Source organism: Eumetopias jubatus, unplaced genomic scaffold (genome assembly GCF_037043125.1).
Source record: "Eumetopias jubatus isolate StellerSeaLion01/CBP00866 unplaced genomic scaffold, mEumJub1_p1.0 scaffold_9, whole genome shotgun sequence".
Classification (NCBI taxonomy): Eukaryota; Metazoa; Chordata; class Mammalia; order Carnivora; family Otariidae; genus Eumetopias; species Eumetopias jubatus.
Genome location: NW_028274815.1, coordinates 68,855,716 through 68,878,025, shown reverse-complemented (window position 1 = coordinate 68,878,025; position 22,310 = coordinate 68,855,716). Strand labels below are relative to the sequence as shown.

Here is a 22,310-nt window from a genome sequence, read left to right as displayed (position 1 = left end):
CTTTTTAAATACAAAATACATGATTTGGCATTCTACTGTACTCTCCAAGTAACCTACCTGCTAGTTCATCATTCCTTATTTTGGTCATTAATTTTCATGTACAATCTGCATGGTATTATAATCTTTAGTTTTTGAGTGTATAGGTACTCTTCCTGAATGAGGTTAAACCCGCTAGAATAATGTACAATATATATAATGTATACATAATGTAAAATGATTTTACCATCAGCAGCAATTCATGAAGAAGTGCCTTGACTTCAGTCACATACCATTTTCACGTTGAATTAATTATCCCATTGAATTTTAATGAAAAATTAAAACATATGGTTATAAAAGAGCAAGTGAGAGAAAAAATTATCAAATGTATTGGCTACATATTTCCACTCAACATCAATTAATGATTATTGATGTTTTGCTAGTTGCCAGGACTATACTTCAGACATGGTATGAAATACAGCATGCAATCACATAGGATCTCACAACCAATTCTGGGAGATTGTATTTAATTAGCCAGAACATTTATATTCATGCAGACCAAGTATTAAGATAATAAGGTACAAGGAATTTTAATCAACTATTTTTTGGTTTGCTTATTTGTTTTTATTTTGTTTTGTTTTTTGCTCTTTTGCTTTGGAGCAGAAAATATGTTAAAAAAGTGAAGAAAACCCAGAAACTGAAAATTAACATATGACCTTGGGTAGAAGAGAAAAGATTGAAATAAGATTATTTCCTTTTAGAGAAAGAGAGAGAAAGAGCATGCACACACAAGCGGGGGATGGGCAGGGGGAGAGGGATCTTAGGCAGGTTCCACACTCAGCCCAGAGCCAGAGGTGGGGCTCGATGAGCTGAAATCAAGAGTCAGCAGCTTAACCAACTGAGCCACCCAGGCACGCCAGAAATAAGACCTTTTAGAAGTTATGTTTGTTTAATAGAGATTATTTGGAGGCTTTGATGAAATTTAAGAATGTTTCTTATTTACTCATTTAACAGGTATTTATTAAATCTTACTGTTAGCTAATGTCACATTATAGCTGCTCTTGAGGACACAAAAATGACTAATCACATTTGTCCTCCAGGAAGTGACAATGCATTAGAAAGAAAAAAAAAAAAAAAAGCATTTCACATGCAGGTGAAGTAGTAAATCCCATTCATCAGGTGATGACATTATTAAAACTTCACTGTTTTTAGGTATTATTTTTGGAACAACATGGTGAATACATGTGGGAATGGAACTCTTCAGGCAAATAAGATACATTCGGGGCTACTGCAGTAACCCAGGAAAGAGAAGATGACAGTTTAATTGAGGAAGTTAGAGACAGAGAGGTTGGGTATGGATTAGAGATAGAGTTAGTAAATAGGACCCACCTGAATGTCAGGAGATGAGAAAGATAGTGATCTTGGATCTTTCTGTGATCTTGGATCTTTCTCTGATTTCTGTTCTGAATGAAGAGATAAGTACGTATTCCATTAGCCAAGGTAACGAGTGCAGGAAAAAGGGATAGGGTTGTCTGTTATTTAAGTGTTGCACAGTAATGACCCTGGGCAGTCTTTGGTATGCCCCCTGCACACCTCTCCAGCAACAGCTCTTCCTTCTCCTTCATCACCCTCCAGCCTGAACAAACAACATATGGTCCCCAAAATCCACCATACTGTTCATTCCTATGAGAGATCACCCCACTCATGCACTTAGAGAAATCACACATATCTGTACAACTCAGTTCAAAAGTTATTTCCTTTACTAAAGCCTTCTTTTAATTTGCAATGTTAGGGAACGTATCATACCTTAAATTTATTTCTTGGTATATCTGTCTTCTCTTTAAACAGCAGGCTTCATGGAATGGACATGGTGTTTTATTCATTTTATCAACTCTAACCTCTTGTATAAATGCTTCCACAAATATTTTTGAGTAAGGATGACTAACAGACTGACTAAATGAATGCTTTAAGATAGAATGACTGAAAGAAATGAATTATTCAACACAATATGAAAGTTACAAATGAGTGCATGAGAGGTCTTATTAGGGAATGTCCATTTCTATTGGGAATAAGGTGGTTTCATTAAATTGGTATTTACTGCCTGGTAAAGTCTTTATTTCACTTAGAGAAAAAAGAACTATGCAAGTATGAATATTAAAATTCTCAAAAGACTATAGGTCATGATGCAGATTCTATTTACAAATTGTACATCCGATATTTAATATAGGTGTATGTCATAATTTTTGGATTTGTTATATAAAGGAAACCAATGGAGATTTGATACCATTAGTAATATGTAATAATTACAAGAAATTCAACTCAGGTCTCCATATATGATATGTGTGTGTGTGTGTGTGTGTGTGTTTGAGCATGTGTGTATACATATGTGTGTCTGTATATATGATAATAACTGTATTGATACAAATACTTTCAAAAAGCAAAATATTTACATCATGTTAGATTTCTTTTTGCATTTATAAATTCTAAAGAGACATTTTATTTATTTTTTTAAGATTTTATTTATTTATTTGACAGAGAGAGACACAGCGAGAGAGGGAACACAAGCAGGGGGAGTGGGAGAGGGAGAAGCAGGCTTCCCACTGAGCAGGGAGCCCGATGCGGGGCTCGATCCCAGGACCCTGGGATCATGACCTGAGCTGAAGGCAGACGCTTAATGACTGAGCCACCCAGGTGCCCCTAAAAAGACATTTTAAACGTGATGAACTTCTTGTTCTAAAACTGGGTTTTTCATATCATTATTGTGTGTGTGTGTGTATGTGTGTGTGTTAGATTAGCATGTTTCTCTGACTTTCAAGCTCTATAAAAAGCTATTTAATATGCTTTCAAAACAATGCAGATGAGGCAGAGTGTAGACTATCAATTTTCCTGATTACTTAGTGAAAGAGGAAATCATGTTTAATAACCAATATTAAATTAACAAAGTTAGCATAGTCTTTTGAGTCTAAAACTTTTAATGAGGAGGATGAGTTACAAGAATGATGAAGCTGGCTAAGACTTTATCTCTCATCTCTTTTGAAGTACAGATTAAAACAACAATTAAATGCTTTTGAAAAATACCTGATTAGTTGTTCTGAAATGGTAAGATATTTCAGTTGTGAACTATTGTAGAAAACTGTGTTGCTGAAGATTGCAGATCTGGAGCCATTGACACTGAAATCCTTTCTCTGACTGCTTCAGGGCACAGTTTTTTCCTCTGGTTGGTATGGTATATCTGTTCTAGATCCCAAACAGCCAAATAGTGACATAAACATGCTGACAAAGAGACGATTTGAGGTGTTTTTTCATTATGCTATATAGACTTTATTGAAATTACTATGTTTGGGAAATACAATTTTAAGAATTTGTGCAGTAAAAATTTTAAGTGACTACCTCATTTAGTCATTATAGCAGTCACTTATTTACTTATTCAAACAAAATGTGTAATAATGAAGTTCAGGTATGATAACTAAGCTAAGGTAAAAAATACATATATACTCAGTTTTTCCATTGTTTCAGTATTTACTAGTTGTAAATTGCATAAAAAAACAAGACTGTATTTACCATTTTACCATTGGACACTTAGTATCTTTCTCTCTTGACAAGTATTTGTTGAATAAATGTATGACTAAGCTATCCTGTGCTAACTTCTGGGGTGTCAACAAAAATTAACTTTTAGAAACCTGTAATACCTATTATATAGAATCAGGTGCAATAACGTTGAAGCGAAATAGATTTAAAATGGTATTTGAAAAAAAATAAGTTACAAGTTAATCTGATTCATTATCTTTTACTTTACTAACACAGCGTTTCTTTTTATTGTGTAAGCACGTGTGTGTGAACCATGCTCTACCCTGGCTACACAGAAGATAACTATTTCCTTGTGTAACATGGTATGCTGCAAAAAAAATCTCAGTTATGCTGCATTTATACTAAAGATAGGTACCATTTCAGAGACAAAATTTTTCCTCCCAAATTCATTCTTATTTTGATTCAAATGAAACATCAAAACTGGCACACAAACTGTGTTTACCACATTTGAAAGCAATATGGCTTCCCACTTCCAGTCCGTGTTAAAGGAGCAGCAAGAGCCTCACTAGCAAATGGGAGAAGCTTGTCAAGGACATCTGTCCTTTTGCTCCAGAATCATACAAATTTATCTAGAAGTTTTTAAGTTGACAACTATTTATGACTTATGCTTTAAGACATCTAATAAGTAAATGAGTTTAACAAAATACCAATAAGACAGAATGAATACATGAATGGAAGTCATTTTTGTGTTTAACATTTGTTTGTTATATAGCTTTATATAAGCCATTATTTTAATGGGGTCAGTGGTCAGTTTCCTTTATTTATTCAATGATTCATTTCTTTTTCAATTATTTAGTCACTCACTGTACATTTAAGGTGCACCAGGTTCTAAGCTCAGCTCTGAGGGTACAGAAAGGATTCACACCCTAGGCAAATTTAGTATTTGGTGATGGAAGTCTACATAGTTACTACCTTTTTTTTTTTAAGATTTTATTTATTTATTTGTCAGAGAGAGAGAGCACAAGCAGGGGGAGCGGCAGGCAGAGGGAGAGAGAGAAGCAGGCTCCCTGCTGAGCAGCGAGCCTGATTGGGGACTCGATCCCAGGACCCTGGGATCATGACCTGAGTTGAAGGCAGATGCTAAACCCACTGAGCCACCCAGGCACCCCATAGTTACTACCTTTGAGAACTCAAAGGAATACCTGCATATAGACAAGTTGTGACGGAGTACAAAAAGTATTTAATTCGTAATCAAACTCTTTGCTGGGAGAGAGGAGCCTTCCTATCTGAGATACACATTTGCTGGGCCAAGAGGAAATGGGAATGTTTGGAAAAGGGGTCATATTCTGAAGCTACAACATGATTAATATCGATAGGGATTATGAAGTGTTTGGGGCCCAAAACACTGGGTTTTAATTTTAACATGTACACAATATGGCAGCATTAAAAATTGAGGAAGAGTTAGATAATCAGATTTGCATTTTAGAAATATAACTGGCTATGGAAATACCAGCCACGGAAAGCTCAAAGTCTCTATACAGAATGTATGAAAAGCTCAATGGATGTACTTTTCAGTCTTCAGTCACTACCATTGATATAGATTTTAATATCATCGGAAAGCAAGAAGTGAAATGAAACACTGATAAAGAAGTTTCATATATGAGTGATAACTGATAGTTAGTTGCCTAGGAAGATAAGAACCAGTTTACAAAACCGACAATATTTGATTAAAAACAGTATTTATTACTAAAGTTATTTCAACTATAATAAGTCATTAAGTATGACTTTATTAAATGGTGGAAATATTTTATATTTAAGAGCACCATTAAACAAAAATCACCCAGTACAATGGTGGTAACTGTCAAGTGATTAAATTAGCCAGTCTCTTTAAGACAAGTTGAAATCCACTTCTATCCTATGTATAACACTGACTGTACATCACACAAGCAATTACCAGTTCTCTATGCCTTTTTTTTTCCAGCCCACTGTTGCCCAATCTCAGGATTATTATAAAATTCCATTTATTATATATAAAATTTATTATAGTCTTGTTTTTTTTTAAATTGTTTCCCTTCTTGATGTTTTTATAACACCCTGACTCTTGCCTTGTATTTTTGACTTTTGGTAACATACATCCTACCTCAATATCTAGCCATGGCTAGATAGATAGATGAAATTAGTTAGGGGGAAAGTAGAAAGTGAACAGGAGAGAGGAAATAGAATATTCCTTTAGGAATTTCAACATTTACATAGCTGATGGTGATGACTGAGCCTGAGAGAAGGGACAGAAAAAGAAAGAATAAATACTGAAGTTACTTGCCCAGAAAATCAAGAGAAAGGAGGGTTTTGTGATGGAACCAAAAGTCAACAGTCAAAATTATTCAATGTAATTCAAGATGAGATCTAAATATGATCATTGTATATAGCCGCATGAAGTTCAAAAGGAGACCTTAGGGATAATAGTTTGATAGAGTTATTGTGCATTAAAATTGATGAAATATGAAAAATGGAAACAAAGACATAGTTTAAACATAGTTAAAAGGGACAGAGTAGGATGGTATCAGGAGATGAATAAATCTACAGTATATTTGTCAAAGGCCTGGGTTTTGTAATTAAGGAGGAAAATTTGAAAAGATAAGACTAAATAAGGAAGAAAGAGAAGGTATAGTCCCTGATATGTTTACTGTACAGGGCAAAAAAGAAAGAACGAAATATAGCATATTTGAGTGCATACAAATTAGAGGGGGAGAAGGGACAGGGAGCAGATACTGAGAATTTGAAAGTTATGTAACTGGTTATGGGGTAGTTGATGGAATCCTGACTGATGGCTTCTACTTTTTCTTTGGGAGGAAGTAAGAGTCAGGGTCATCAAATGAGAGAATGTGTGGGAGGGGTCTAAACAAATTTCTGTGCAGAAGTTTTAAAATTTCATTGTGGAGGGTATGAGATTATTATGATTTTATTTCACTCTAGATACACATCAGAGCAACATTACCTAGGGAATTTTTCCTTTTGAGTTAGTATTTACACACTAACAAATGCACAGATCTTAAGTGTCCAGTTCAAAGAGATATAAACCACACCCCAGTTAAGATAGAGAACATATTTTCTCAAATCCCTTTCTGATCAGTCCCCCTGTTACCAGGCAACCCATGTTCTCAGGTTTATCACCATAGCTTAGTTTTGCCTGTTTTTTGACTTTCATGTAAAGAGAATCATGCAAATATTATTTTATGACTGATTTCTCTCACTCAAGAAAATATTTTAGAGGGGCGATTGAGTGGCTCCGTTGGTTAAGCGTTTAAACTGTTGGTTTTGGCTCAGGTCATGATTTCATGGATCTTGAGATCGAGTCCCATGTTGGACTCAGTGCTCACTGGGCTCTGTACTCAGCTCAGAGTCTGCTTAGGACACTCTCTCCTCTCCTGTCCCTCCCCCACCTCTCTCTAAGATAAATAAATAAGTCTTTTAAAAAAAGAAAATATTTTAGAGATTTGTTTACATTGGTGCGTGTGTCAGCAGTCCATTCTTTTTTTATTGCCTAGTAATATTCCATGGTATGACTAAGCTACAATTTAGTCATCCATTCAGCTGTTGATAGACATTTGGATTGTTTCCAGGTGGGCTATTATGAATAAAGCCACTGTAAACATACACACGTCTTGAGAACTTTCAAGTATGTTAGTCCATCTTCCAGACAAAATCACAAGTTTCTTTCCTCTTTTTGATAAATTTTAATTCTTTTTCTAAATGAGTTACGCTTTTAAATATTTTCTGTAAAATTTCTAAAGAATAAAAAGTATACAATACTTGACACGTGAGAACTTTTGTATTATAAGTTTCAAAATTAGCCTATATTAAAGTTCTCTCATGAGATAAAGTTTTTTAAAAAGTAGCTCCTGGATGCCTGGGTGGCTCAGTTGGTTGAGCATCTGCCTTTGGCTCAGGTCATGACCCCAGGGTCCTGGGATCAAGTCCCACATTGGGCTCCTTGCTCAGCGGGGAGCCTGCTTCTGCCTCTGCCTGCCACTCCTCCTGCTTGTGCTTTCTCTTTCTCTTTCTCTCTGACAAATAAATAAATAAAATCTTAAAAAAAAATAAAAAAAATAGAAAGTAGCTCATATTTATTTTCTCCTACTTCTGACCTTCTCAATTACCTTTTAAAGAAAATTATGGTTTAAATTTATAAGTTATTCAGTCCTCAGGTTCATGATTAAATCATTTCGACATTTTTGCATGCTCTATTTTAAGAATTATTAATTAAATTTGCATTCTATTTTGCAACCTTATTTACATGTATTTAGAATTAATTCTGTTTATGGGTTTTGGTGGTCAATGTAATATCAATCACATTTTTCCAAGCCTAAAGTCTAAAGATCTTTATTTTGACTCTTCATGGTTTGATCATAGCTTCATTTCTTTTCTTCTAGGACTAAAATTCAAAATTTATTTTATTGGTTCTTACAAATCTAATCTTTCTCCCCCACCCCCAAGGTATATCTGCATTAACAACTTGACTGGGCAGAGTGTTATTAATCTTAATCTTTGACCATCCTTGTCCTATGAAAGTCGTCTGTGGATTTTATGCCAATGTCTTATGGAATTTAGAACTTCAGTGGAGAAAGCTGAAACCGGGTTTATTTTTCTTTCCATGCTTGCAACTCCTTGATATGATTTTTTTTGTTCATTTTTGTTTAATATTCCTTTTTCTTTGTATGTTTAGGAATTTTTTCTTTTTTTTAAAGATTTTATTTATTTATTCATGAGAGACAGAGAGAGAGAGAGAAAGAGAGAAGCAGAGGGAGAAGCAGGCTCCCCACTGAGCAGAGAGCCCGATGAGGGACTCGATCCCAGGACCCTGGGATCATGACCTGAGCCAAAGGCAGACGCTCAACCATCTGAGCCACCCAGGCACCCAGGAACTTTTTCTTGACACTTAAACTTTTAAACTTTATCAGGCTAAGCTTAAGTAGCCCCCCACTTTCTTCAGTTTTAATCTGGGGTTCATTACAATCTATCATCTAATTTTTCTTCAACCAATGAAAGATACTCTGTTTCTTATTTGTAAACTGTCAATCAGGCATAATCCTGTTGCATGTACATTTTCTGTCCTCCATATTTATTCATTTACATGATCACCTGTGATTTTTCATTTTAACTTCTGCCTTCTCAGAAAGTCTCAAATTTGTCCTTTATCTAAATTATCTACTTACTTTTCCATTGTTACTGATTATATTGTAGTTTTTAAATTTATAATTTATGTTTTTGTCCTTAGATTATTTTTTTTATTTCTGCCAGCTCCTGAATATGATCACGTTTCGTAGAATCTATTCATTCATCTCTTGATTCATAGGGTCTATGCTTTCTTGAATTTTACTGAATATACATGTTTAATTCTATCCAAATTGTACTTATCTTTTATACTTTTATATTTTATTTCAAAAGATAGATCTTACTTATATGTTATCATTTTCCTATTCTTTGTATGTATTTTATCATCATCATCATCATTACTAAACAGGGGAAAAAGGAAAAAAAGATCTGTGTAGCAATATCTACACAGCATTTTGTAGGGATTATGTTTGAAATACTCATCATCTACATTTGAATAATTTTAGATTTTTCAGGTGGTGCCTTAGTTCAAGCTGCCATAACAAGGATACCACAGTCTGAGTGGTTTAAACAACAGAATTTTTTTTTTCCCAGAGTTCTAAAGACTAAGAGGTCCAAGATCAAGGTGCCTGCAGATGTAATCTCTGTTAAAGGCACTTCTCCTGGTTTGCAGTTGGCCATGTTCTTGTATCCTCACATGGTAGGAGAGCAGAGAGGGGAAACAAGCTCTCTTCTTCCTTCTTATAAAGACCCTAATCCTATTCATAAGAGCTCCACCTTCATGACCTCATTACCTCCAAAGACTCCATTTCCTAGTACCATGACAAGGTATGTTTATGCTTATGATTCAATATATGAATTTGGGAGGGGACACAAATATTCAGTCCATAACAGATAGCCAGATAATAATTGGTTCTTTATAAAGGAGTCAGGAAATATTCTCAGCAGAAACTCACGATGTGGTTTCTTTATATTTTAAAAAATATTTCGGATATGTTTCTGAGTTTAGTTTTCTATTTGTTTCATCCTCATATCTACATATAGCTGTACAGTATTTAGTATAGTATGTGGTATTGCTACGTCTACTCTTCTTTTTGAACTTGTTTCCTGTCTTTTCGGAGTAAAGATATACTGAACCAGAAAGAAATGACTGCGTTAGAAAGAAGTCCCATTTGCATGACCCTGCATTCCTGGACCTCCCTTCATAGATGCTTTGGACCTTCTTGGGTCCCCCGTGTCCACAAAGTTTCCATTTGGATTTGTGCCATTTGCCCCATCGTCTTTCTTACTCCCAGCTATTGCTTCTTCTAAGCATTTTGTTTATTGGGGTTTGCCCAGTAATCCTCTATTTTCTTTGTAGTTAGGAAGAAAAAGAGAAGAAACTGCACTGTAGAGTTACAAATCCCCAAGTTACAATGTTTTTATTTGTTTGTTTGGTTCCTTGGAATATATGTGAGCTAGAGCAAATTAATTAACTTCTCTGGTCCATGATTTAATATAACCAATTTTATCCTAAACAAGAATATAAAAATAAACAAGCCATATATTAAAATAATGTAGAATACCAAAGTTGTAGGAAATGACCTTATTCATATTTTATAGAGCAAAAAGGTTTTCCTTTCTCTCTTTATTACTTATCATTGAATCTTACATCCTGCTTGTAGAAAGGATTTCCTTCTAAAACCCTATCATTTTAGTTTTCAGTTCTTGATCTCAACAGTAACCAAGGTGACAGTAGAAATGATAAATATTATCCACACACAAAAAATTCTAAATTGGCACCAAAATACTAACTATAGGGCTAAGATTTGATGTGTGTAAACTAGCATTGTTCCAGAGAGAAATGGTGGCCCATAATTCTCTTACCACACTCTCTGCTACTCTGGCTCATTTCCCTCTTTTATTTTCTTCATGGTAATCATCACTATCTGAAAATTGTGGCTACTTCTTCCTTGGCCATCATGTATTCTCTGTTTATACAATGTAAGCTTTCTGAGAATAAAGACTTTTTTTCCTTCTTGTTCACTGTGAAATCCTTAGTACTTAGATCGAACAAGTTGTAGATGCTCATTAATTATTTGTTGAATGAATGACTGCAGTTTAGCACATTATTCTTCAGAGATCCTACCTGAGTGAATTTTTCTCAGAATATTATCTTTTTGGTGCATGCACATTTTAAAACAGTAAAACCATTTGCTTCGTTTATTTTGCCACTGATTCTCAATGAAAATAAAAATAAAATAAAAAATCTGAGTGAATGACTGGAAACAGCTAAGTCATCTAAATGGTGAATGATTATTGAAATTTCACAGTGCTATGGATACAAGAAAGCAAACCTATTGGGAATAGTGGAAGAGGAAATTAGACTTAAAAGAGTATTAGCTGAGACAGGAAGTTAAACAATGTTAAATCATGGGAATGTCACACATTAGAATAATTTTAAAAAGAATTACACATATATTGGGGTGCCTGGGTGTCTCAGTCCTTAAGTGTCTGCCTTCGGCTCAGGTCATGATCCCAGGGTCCTGGGATTGAACCCCATGTCGGGCTCTCTGCTTAGCAGGAGTCTGTTTCTCCCTCTCCCTGCCGCTTGCTCACCTTGCTTGTGCTCTCTCTTTCTCTGTCAAATAAATAAGTAAAATCTTTAAAAAAATAATTACACACAGAAAGCACAGATCCATGGAGGGGAAAGGGATTCTTCTCTCTGCATTTTTGTTGGGGATATCACCTGAAGAAATGATAGCAACTGTTAAACATTTAAGAGCTAAAAACAATATTTCTTAATGTGACTTCATAACCACCAATATCAGTGATTCTTAAATGTTGATGTGTATATGAACCAAAAGGGGAATCTTAAAAGGCACTTTATAGGGGCACCTGGGTGGCTCACTCATTAAGCATCTGCCTTCTGCTCAGGTCATGATCCCAGGGTCCTAGAATTGAGCCCTGAGTCGGACTCCCTGTTTGGCGGGAAGCCTGTTTCTCCCTCTCCCACTCCCCCTGCTTGTGTTCCCTCTCTTGCTGTGTCTCTCTCTGTCAAATAAATAAATAAAATCTTAAAAATATTATAAAAAATTAAAAAAGACACTTTATAATACAGGAGGTCTTAAAAGTAGGCATAGAACCTGAGAGTGTACATTTTTAATAATCTCCCAAGTGATGCCCATTGAACAACACCTTGTATAACAGGAACCAGGCCTAGAGAATATATTAATGCCTTTATCAGAGATTCTATTTTAGTAACTCTGCCACAGACTTCTCTATACTATATACTATATATACTATAGTATACACTATGCTAAAATCTAGCCTGATACTGGAATTTTGAGGTTGGGTGATGAACAGAATATACAAATCAAGGACATTTCCCATTGATTCTGAAGGTACTCAGGTCTCTAACCAATAGCGTGTTAAATGATGACTGATAAAAAATAGGAGCCCTCTGGATGAACTCAAATTCTGTTATTTTATACAACCAGCAATATGACATGAAAATATCATGGGACTTTGAATCTGAAAGACTTGATCTTCTGATGAACATTCTCTGGATGGTTAAAATTATTCAAACACTTATTTAGGAAGTGCAAATACTTACTTGTCTGGTGGAATTGTAAACTGATAACATGACTTTGGAAAACAATTTGTCAACATTTATCAGGAGCCATAAACACATTCCTATACTAATTTGGGGGTTCTATACTTATGAAGTAATATTTTTACATATAGAAGTTTTAGGTATACAAAAGTTAAATAAATGATTACCAATAATAGGGAAATTTAATAACTAATATATGTTTAATAATTAAGTATTTAAACTATGGAATATACTTTCTGTTTACTACTATTTATCCAGAAAGAAGATGTCTAATTCATCATCTCATCCAACTCATTCCCATAAACATTTGATTCCTGTGAGTTAAAGTACTCTGTATTCTGGACATTCCTCTAAGCCAGCAGGGATTGTGAGATACCGTTAATTACAAGACACACTCCACTTCATATTCAGAACCACTTAAATGTGGGGAAAATATATACCTTATAATTTATTAAGTGCACCATAATAATGAGATATAAGCAATAGTTACTACAACAATTCAGAAAAGAAAATGCAGCCAAGTGGACTGCAGCAGTCAGGTGAGGCTCCACAGGGGAAGTAAGAAAAAGGAAAAAGTTTAAGAACATTCGAAGTAGATAAAAGAGAATAGTGAAGGAAGGCATTTGGGTAAGCTGTGGTGTGACTGGCAAAGAGAATTGGTGGAAGAGTTTTGAAGGGAAGTTGTAGCTGGGGTAAAGACTGGAGTGAAGATTTGTCACAGAGAGACCATGGAATTCATCTGAATTTGTGGTGCTATATCCTTGGATCTTCCCTGGGTTTATCTTCAAGTGGCTGTGGCTGCACAAGGATCATTGAAGGCTCTGTGAAACAAAAGTCTTAGCAGACCACACTCAAAATTCAAAATCAATATGACCCTTAATAAATGCCATTAAATAACCTAGTCAAAATCATCCAGTAGTAGTGTAGTGCAGCTGAGATTTGAAGTCAGGTCTGCTTGATACCAAAGACCATCCTTTCCATCTACCAACAATTTCTATTAAAGCTTCTGCACTATCCAGTCTGACAGCTACAAGTTCCATGTTGTTCCTGAGCACGTGGTGTTTCCAATATACCAAGGAATTGATTTTTTTTTAAAAATCTTATTCTGTTGTAATTCATTTGCCTTTAAAATTAAGTAGTTACATATGATTAATAGTTACCATCTTGGACAGCACATCTCTGACATGCACTCTCCCAACTATTATTGAGTTTCAACTCTCTGATGGACTTTGTAATAACCACTGTCTGTTGGATATTGCACAAACTACTTTTCTCAAGCAAACGTCCATAATAATTCCGATATACAGATATTTTGTGAATGATATCATATACATGCATGTAAATGAATTATGGCATCTCATTTACTTAGGTAGAAATGGAAGCAATAATTATATTACTTACATAATATATATAGTTAACACTTATATATTATAGTACTAAAAGTTATAATGGTTGACAGAGCAAGAACTGAGAATTAGGATTGCCAGATTCTAAATCTGGCTCTTGCAACTACCAGTATTGCTATATAGGATTTCAGACTAAAAGTATCAAGTATTAGTCTAATTTATTCTTTTTACCTAAACTTGCTTGAGTTTAACACTACTTTAAATTTCAGATACAGCTTCCTAACTAGGCTTGATAGTGGTATATCTTAACAAGATAGGATCACTAACTTTTCAGTACTCGAGGAAGTTAACATCTCAAGACCACAATGATACAGGCTTTGCACAGCCTTCTTTGAGATAAAACAGGTTTGTATAAAATATGAGATATTCCTTTGTGTTGAACAGAGGGCAGCACACAGTGTATACAGAATAAAACCACAAAGTTTGAAAGAAAAAGAGAAATTACATACCAGCAAAGACTATAAAAAATTTATGTTCTGGAAATTATAACTGATATTGTTGACAGGAGAGGAGGGTGGTGGGTGGCTGGGAATTGATATCAATAGTCAAAATTAAAACTGAGATTAGGTTCAAGAAACAGTGACTGCAGCCAAAACCAAGACAACTCTAAAAGAATATAGAAGAGTCATTATACTGTTTCATCTGTATTTATATATACGATTCTTTTTATGTTGAACTAAAACCCAGAAATGCATTGGCAGCCTCAACAAGGAATAGAGTCCAGGTATAATGAGAAGAATTTGAATTTCAGAAACTTTTGTAGGAAGGAAAGCCAGCTGGAGAAAATCCAGTATATCTGTGTATAGATGTAACAAATGGAAACTTATCAGGTATGGTATGTGAGAGACTATTTGTGTTTCTAAAAGGTCCTATTGTCATTGAAGCACAAAAGTAGGTTGACAGAGCAAATGGTTTGCTTCACCTAATAAAAAAGTATTCACTCACCTTGTTAGATCCTCATCTCTCCCAGCTGTACCCATTTCAGGGTCATTCCACAAAAGAGAAGCTCAAGCTTGTTACTGTAATATAAAGTGCGTTGCTAGCAAAATGTCATTCCTTATATTCACGGATGACTTCAGCAAAGATCAGGAACCATTTGATACAGTGACTGAACCCAAAAATGTGTGGTTTACAAATACAGAGTGATTCACATAAAATCTGAATCCAAAAGCTTTAGGAAAAATGTGTGAAAAATAAAAATCAGTAACCCGTCATTGTACTTTCACGCGTGTTGTCAAATCAATTTTGTTTTTTCAGGCTAAAGAAATAGTTTAGAAATGTTGCTAATATAAGATATCTTTTCACATTTGCAGGGTAAGTTTACCTGATTTTAGACAAGAAATCACACATTGGAACAAAGGACTTTTATAACAAATGGGCAGACAGATGCATATAATATCCAAATGATTCAAACTGTTTAAAAGCATAATTTACATCCAAACTATGAGATATTTATTTTTCTACCTCTTTGGAATTGCTGTATGTATTTTCAGATCATTCTAATGCCTTTCTATTCTGTTCTCACCATTGTAAATTTAACCTCTAAGAATTTAAATAGTCATGAACTGTGTATTTTTGTCCAAAATATCTACCCTTGGTGATGTACAGAAAATCGCCATAAGTTGCAGTTTGTAAACTATCAGCAGAGACACATATACTTTCAGACACAAAGTATAAGCGCTTATACAATTGACCCTTGAACAACATAGGAGTTAGGGGTGCCAACCCCTTGCACGGTCAAAAATCTACGTATAATTTTTGAATTTCCCCAAACTTAACTACTACTCGCCTACTGCTGACCAGAAGCCTTAATGATAACATAGTCAGTTAACACATATTTTGTATGTTATATGTATTATATACAGTATTCTTACAATAAAGTAAGCAAGAGAAAAGAAAATGTTATTAAAAATTATAAGGAAGAATACATTTACAGTGCTATCCTGTATTTATCCAAAAAAATCTGCATATAAGTGGACCCGCACAGTTCATACACATGGACCAACTGGTATACATTATCTGTTGCCAGAAGCCTATGTGAATGTGGCATATTATGGCATTTCTGACATATTGTCAGTGAACAATAACTATCAGTATTCAAAGAAAAGCATTGCTCTGCTCTGTGGATCTTCACAAGATTCATTTTAAAGTTTGTCATGGTTAAATTAAGTCATGGTTTATTAAAAAGTTTAAGTTACCTAGATGTCCAAAATATTTGGCTACAGTCCCAAGGATTTGGTAGGTAAGAAACACTAAAATATTCATCTGAAAGACTGGAAATACTAGGTCTGTTATTTTAAACAATTTGCATTTTAACTATGCAGTGTAATTCAATATTTATATGAATGGAGAAAGGATTTTGCAATATTTGTGATCTTGGGGGAATAAAAGGCATTACATTGACCACCTGTGACCCAAGATGGTTAAAAAAAAAAAAAAGTGATTCTGGAGTAAGCACTGGTGTATGCCTCCTCATTCCAGTAAGCATGAGAAAAAAATGATTAAATAATAGTAGAAATACCAAATGATGCAAAAGACAGAAATCTGTGGAGAAACAATTTTCTCTGTCCTTAGTAATCCGAAGGTGTTAATAAGATCATATTAACAATAACAACACACATATATTTCTAACATGTATGCCCCAATTACCTGTGCAGGACCTCAGAGTCCTGTCAAGTCAAACCTCAGTAGTTTTGGGGAGCTGTAAATAAAATCCCATGTCTGGTAGCAAACAACTCTCACTGCCACTCTGAGACTTATCACAACAGATACCTGCTATTGTCTCCTTGTCTACCTAAGGTGCTGGAGCCCTTAAGTTGCCAAAGTGTTCTGTTAAATCTTGTTATTTTCCACATCAGAGAGTAAAAAGGTATCTTTCTATTCTAAATAAATTTGGCTATTTATTTTAATGAGAATAAAATTAATAAAATAAAATCTAAAAATAAACTTAATTATCTGAAACCAAAATAAAGATCTATAAAAAGTCTGAAGTTTTTTCACTCTTAACTGAGGGTCTCCAGAGAAATGATAAAATCTCATAATTTTAATCAGATCACACAAGTGAAGAGCTAGTGGAGATGAAGGTCATCAACTTAAAACTCTTTATGAGATTCAAAACAAAGATATGATGTGGCCTTGGTTAGTAAATAAAGTTGCATTATTTCCCCAGATTCAAACACATTAATGTCTTTAAACTAACTCTTTACATCCTACTTGAGGACATAGTTTAGTTGTAGAGATCTGGTCTAATGTGACTAAGACAATTTGTCACTTTAAAGTGGCTACCAATGACGTTTTTGCCTTTATAAAGAAAGCAAGTCAGTGGAAAGTAATTCATTCAGCAAATAGTATTGTAATTTTACCAGAAGCAAAGTAATATGCTGTGTATTTTGGGATAAAAATGAAGAATCAGACTCAGACCCTACCTTCAAAAATTGTAGAGTTCAATAGAAAACATTTGGTATAATTAGAATCTGATCATTTTATCATAAGATTATAAGATCACTTCAGAGTTTGTATTATTAAACACTACCTTATAGTGTGTATGGTAAGGGGAAAAGATCCAGATTAAGGAATTAAAATCAACACAGAAATGAATTCAGGAATATGTGTATCATACAAAGGAAAATAAGTTACTTAGTTTTGATGCTGGACAGGAACATAAAGAAAAAGTATAGAAATTATTCTGGGGAGGGTTAGAATATGGAATTGCCAGCCTTTGGATGTGAAACGCCTTTCTAACTTGATAATTATTAGCTTGTTTTCGAAGAGGGAAATGGTGAGATCTGACATATGCATTCAGGAGATAAGATCCATAGTAATGTTTAAGATGGATTGGAGGGGTGGGAGAAGGCTGGAAGAAATATCATTTAGAATGTCAATGTAGTAGTCTAGACAAGCAAAAAGAAAGATCTGAACAGTGAGACTTAAAGAAGCATCTTAATATGACAAGAATCTCAGGACTAGAACTGATAGGCACTATCAGTTGACTGTCTATAAAGTATAGGAGAAACAAGACTTAAAGATAACATATGACTTTTAGTTTAGGAAATAGGCATGATATTGATGCCATTGGGAAATACTGAGAATTCAGAAGTGGTGTAAACCGGAAGGTAATGTGATATGTTCTACTTTAAAAGTATTAAGAATGAGGTGATCATACATATTCTGATGGGAGAAGACAGAAAACCAAAATATGGGCTTGGAATTCAAGTCTGAAGCTACTAAAATTGAAGTCATTGAGAGCTTTCCGAGTGGTACTGAAAGTAGATTGATTGAGAAGGATGTTGTTGTGAATGGGAGATTGATAAATGATGGTAGCAAATGTGTAGACCTATTCCCCAGTGATTTTAGCAACCGAGAGAAGAGATTAGATTTTTTGAAACACTGGGCCAGTTAAAGGTATATATCAGTTATTGGCTAAAATTGAAGCACAACTTTACTCTGGGCATTAGTAGAAACTCAATCAATATTATAAAGGCAGAAAAACCCTGATACCAAAACTTTACTTGACATTACAAGAAATAATTCACATATTTCCATCATGAATATGGATGTAAAAGTCCATAACAAAATATCAGAAAATGTAATCCATCAGTATATAAGTACAGCATGATTATGTGGGATTTGTTTGAAAAATACAAGTTTGGATTCATAATAGAAAAATCAATCAATGCACTTTGTCATATTAACAGAATAAAGGAGAAAAAGCACATGATCATCTTAATGGATGCAGAAAAGTTATGTGAGAAAAGTTAATGCCCATGTGTAACAAAACTCTTAATAAACTAGGAATACAGGGGCACATTCTAAACCTGATATAGGACATAAAAATAAACCTACCACTAATATCATAACTAATGATGAAGTATTTCCCTCTGATTTCCCCTCAGATCAGGATTAAGCCAAACATGTCTATTCATATCACTTATTTTTAATATTGTACCTGAAGTCCCAATCAATGAAATGAGACTATCAAGACAAATAAAAAGACAAAAGATAGGAAAGGAAGAAATAAAGCTTTATTTGTAGAACATATGAATTTTTACATAGAAAATCCCAAGGAATATACAAAAGTAGAACTAATGGTCAAATTTGTAGTTTCACAAGATGAATTTCCTGCTGGTTTTTGATGGGCAATTGATTTATTCTGTAACAATCAACTGTCCATCTATATACAGGCTAGAGATGATTACAAAGTGAAAAAAAATTTAGAACAAATGGTATCAACAGAAAAAAAGATAAATTGTGGTATATTCATAAAATGTAATTGTAATCAGAATTATAAAGAATGAACTGGTATGTACAACAATTTGAATCTCAAAAACATGTTGAGTAAAAGAAGTAAAACATACACTGTAAGATTCTGTCTATATAATATAGGCAAACACTAATTTATGGTGATAAAAATCAAGACATTGGATGCCTATGGGAGATGGTAGTTAATTAGAATGGGACATACATGAATGTTCTATAGTCGTAGAAATACTATATATCATTATTATTGTGAGTTTCACATGGGTGTACATATTTATGAAAACTCTCAATGCCATACTTATGATCTGTCCATTTTACTGTGTATACAATTTACTTTAATAAGTAAAAAAAAATATGCTTGATCCTCCTGTAAAAACTGCCTTAGAAAAATCATTGAAAAAGCCAAATAAAATTTACATAACCAGAAGAATAAAAATTAATTAAAATAAAAGAATCTGGCCTTGTAAAGAATAAATTAATGTAGAGGTAATATGTTTTTCCTACTAAAATAAGATGCATATTGCAGTGATGCAAATCACAGAGAAATAAATCCTTTTTTTGAGTAGAGGAATTAAGGAAATATTACAGCAATAAGATTTGACTATAAGAAAGGGAAATAATTTGTAAATTCTCAGGCCAGTAAAGATATACACCCAGGTCCTATCTGACTTATATTACTCAAGGGCAGGAGCTGTTGTGATTCCCCAGTGACTGAATTTGTCATAGGTCACCAATTAAACACTGTGAGTTTGGTGTGCCTTTGGGGGAAAAGAGACACCATGGAAAATCTCAAAGATGTTAGGTAAATAGGATATGTGAAAACAGGTAGAATATGCGCAAGCCATTTTTTGTTCCTTCTACCTGTCTGCGTATTCAATAGGAAGAAGAGACTGTGTCATAGAGAGATCCCTGATCCTTGGAGCTATAGGAGGGCAAATATGCCTCAGTACAGACAGAAGGATTCCGTAAATGAAATTATCAGGACATTTGGGTCATTGGAAGGGGGAAAAAGTCCTGCTCAATAGTGCGTGCAGGTCAAAGAAGATGAATCACAACCCAGAATCACAAGAAGAAGCCAATTGTAAAATCTCTTTGATTAATACAAATGCAGAGGACTGAATCAAGACATCCACCATGTCCTCTACCAGGAAGGAAAAGGGCAGCTTAGACATGGCCTCAGACATCAGGTCAGACTAGAACTGAAGAAAAGTGCACTCTATAACCTCCAATGCAGCAAAGAGCATTGGGCCTATGGAAATTACTACATTTTCATAAGCCTTTTCACCTGCATTTACAATGAACTCTGTTCATAATCACAAGTCAAACGACGAGAAAAGGTGTGGAATTATAAATTTTTGGGAAGTACTCAGTATCCCAGAACTGAGGCAATGCTTATCAATCTAGGACATAGGAAAAGCACAGGAGTAGATATCAAGAGTTCTGTGTCCAGCGTGGGTGCCAAGAATCATCTCTCACAGCTGTGTATGAAAGGTGAAATCAATTTTTAAGACTCCCAGTGTTAAAACAAATTAACAAAATTAGAAATTAAAGAGAAATAAAATTTGGTGAAATGTATGCCATTATAAACATTGTACATTAGAAAAAGTAATTTCAAAAAGAAGTAGAAAATGAGAATGGGAAAAGACCCATGACATTAAAATACCATTATTAGCTGTGTGTTTTTTTTTTTAGTACTTTGAAGGATAAAATGACTAATATTATATTAACAGTTCTAGAGCATGATAAGATAAAAAGCTGAAAAAGGAAAGGATAGCGTTTGTCTCATAGAAGCTTAGGTTTCGACATTCATACATAGATTTTATCCTAATTCTGCCGCTTTTTCATCATAAATTTCAGCAATTCAGTTCACTAAATTTTCCTGAACTGTATAATAGTTCTACATGGTGCTAGTAATACCTAACTCTGTATGTATTTTTTAACCAAATCATTTTATCATGTAGTTTCCTTCTACTGGAAAATTACCAAAAATATAATTATAGAAATTCTAAAAAGATGCTCAGAAAAGGTCTGTAATTATTTTCCTCCCCCAAACTGAGGCCAATCTTTTTGTTCTTTAAAAGTTGCTTGATTACATGCATGTCTGTCTTCATATCATCTACCTGTGTGTGTGTGTGTGTTTATGTATGTGTGTGTGAGAGACAGAGAAAGAGAAATGAAAAATGAATATATAATAAAATGTTTAATGTTGGGCCTGATGGATATGATTAGTAAGTATATAGTAAAGTTTTGTAATAGAAGTTAAGATGTTGGATTGGTACTAATGATAAAACCTACCAAAGAATCTGTACGTACAAGCAGATACACACCCATTCATTCTGAACTAATCTCACATGCATAGACACATTCTACGTGAAATGTTATTAAATCATACAAATCAGCATACTAAAAAGTTGACCAAACTAATTTTAGTGTTTATTTTTAATGTTTTTTTTTATTATGTTCAGTTAGCCACCATATAGTACATCATTAGTTTTTGATGTAGTGTTCAATGATTCATTACTTGTGTATAACACCCAGTGCTCATCATAACATGTGCCCTCCTTAATACCCATCATCCAGCTACCCCATCCTCCCACCCCCATCCCCTCTTAAACCCTCAATTTGTTTCCTGGAGTCCATAGTGTTCATTTATAAATTGTAAGAATGATTTAACAAAACCTATTTTTTAAATTTCAGCAATTCTCAAATTCCTGTTGGTGTCTTTTTCTTTTAAAATTTTGTTGAGCGAAATTAGGCTGCGAAGTTGAATTGTGTAGGTATGTTTTTTATTTTCTTTACCTTGTAGCTGTGACCTTAGGTGCGTTATTTAACCCTACTGTGAATCAGGTTGCTCATTTGTATAATAAACCAAATAGTAATGCTTTCATCTTAGGGGTTTCACGAGGATAAATGACCTCATTTATGAACAATACTTAAAATACATATACTATTTGGCCTGGCATATATATTGTTAGTTCTCTTGTTATTAATAGTACTATATGTTAAATAATCATTATTAATTAAAATGATATAATGCATTATAATTATTATGTGTTCAAAGAAGTAAACCTAGAATATTGTTCATGAAATATTAACATTGGTGATATCTAGATGGTAAATTAAAAAAATATTTTAATAACATTTATATTTTTACAAAGGTTTTATTATCTATCAGAAGAGAAAGAGATTAATTTTAACCTTACTGGTTACTGATACTAAAGACAATTCAAATAAAATTTTAACTTTAAATATTTGATGCTCTTGGATTAGAAGAACAAATATTGTGAGAATGTCTGTACTACTCAAAGTAATCTACACTTTTAATGTAATCCCTATCAAAATACCAACAGTATTTTTCACAGGGCTAAAACAAATAATCCGAAAATTTGTATGGAACCACAAAAGATCCCTAAAAGCCAAAGCAACCTTGAAATAGA

General features: G+C 34.0%; 1 long non-coding RNA gene across 1 annotated transcript in view; it reads right to left on the bottom strand.

Annotated features, from left to right (window-relative positions):
• Positions 1-22,310, bottom strand: part of LOC148163555 (uncharacterized) — a 42,328-nt gene that overhangs the window by 8,493 nt on the left and 11,525 nt on the right. The window contains exon 2 of the long non-coding RNA XR_015768873.1: positions 1,366-1,439. This is a non-coding gene — a long non-coding RNA (uncharacterized LOC148163555). The remainder of the gene's footprint in view (positions 1-1,365; positions 1,440-22,310) is intronic.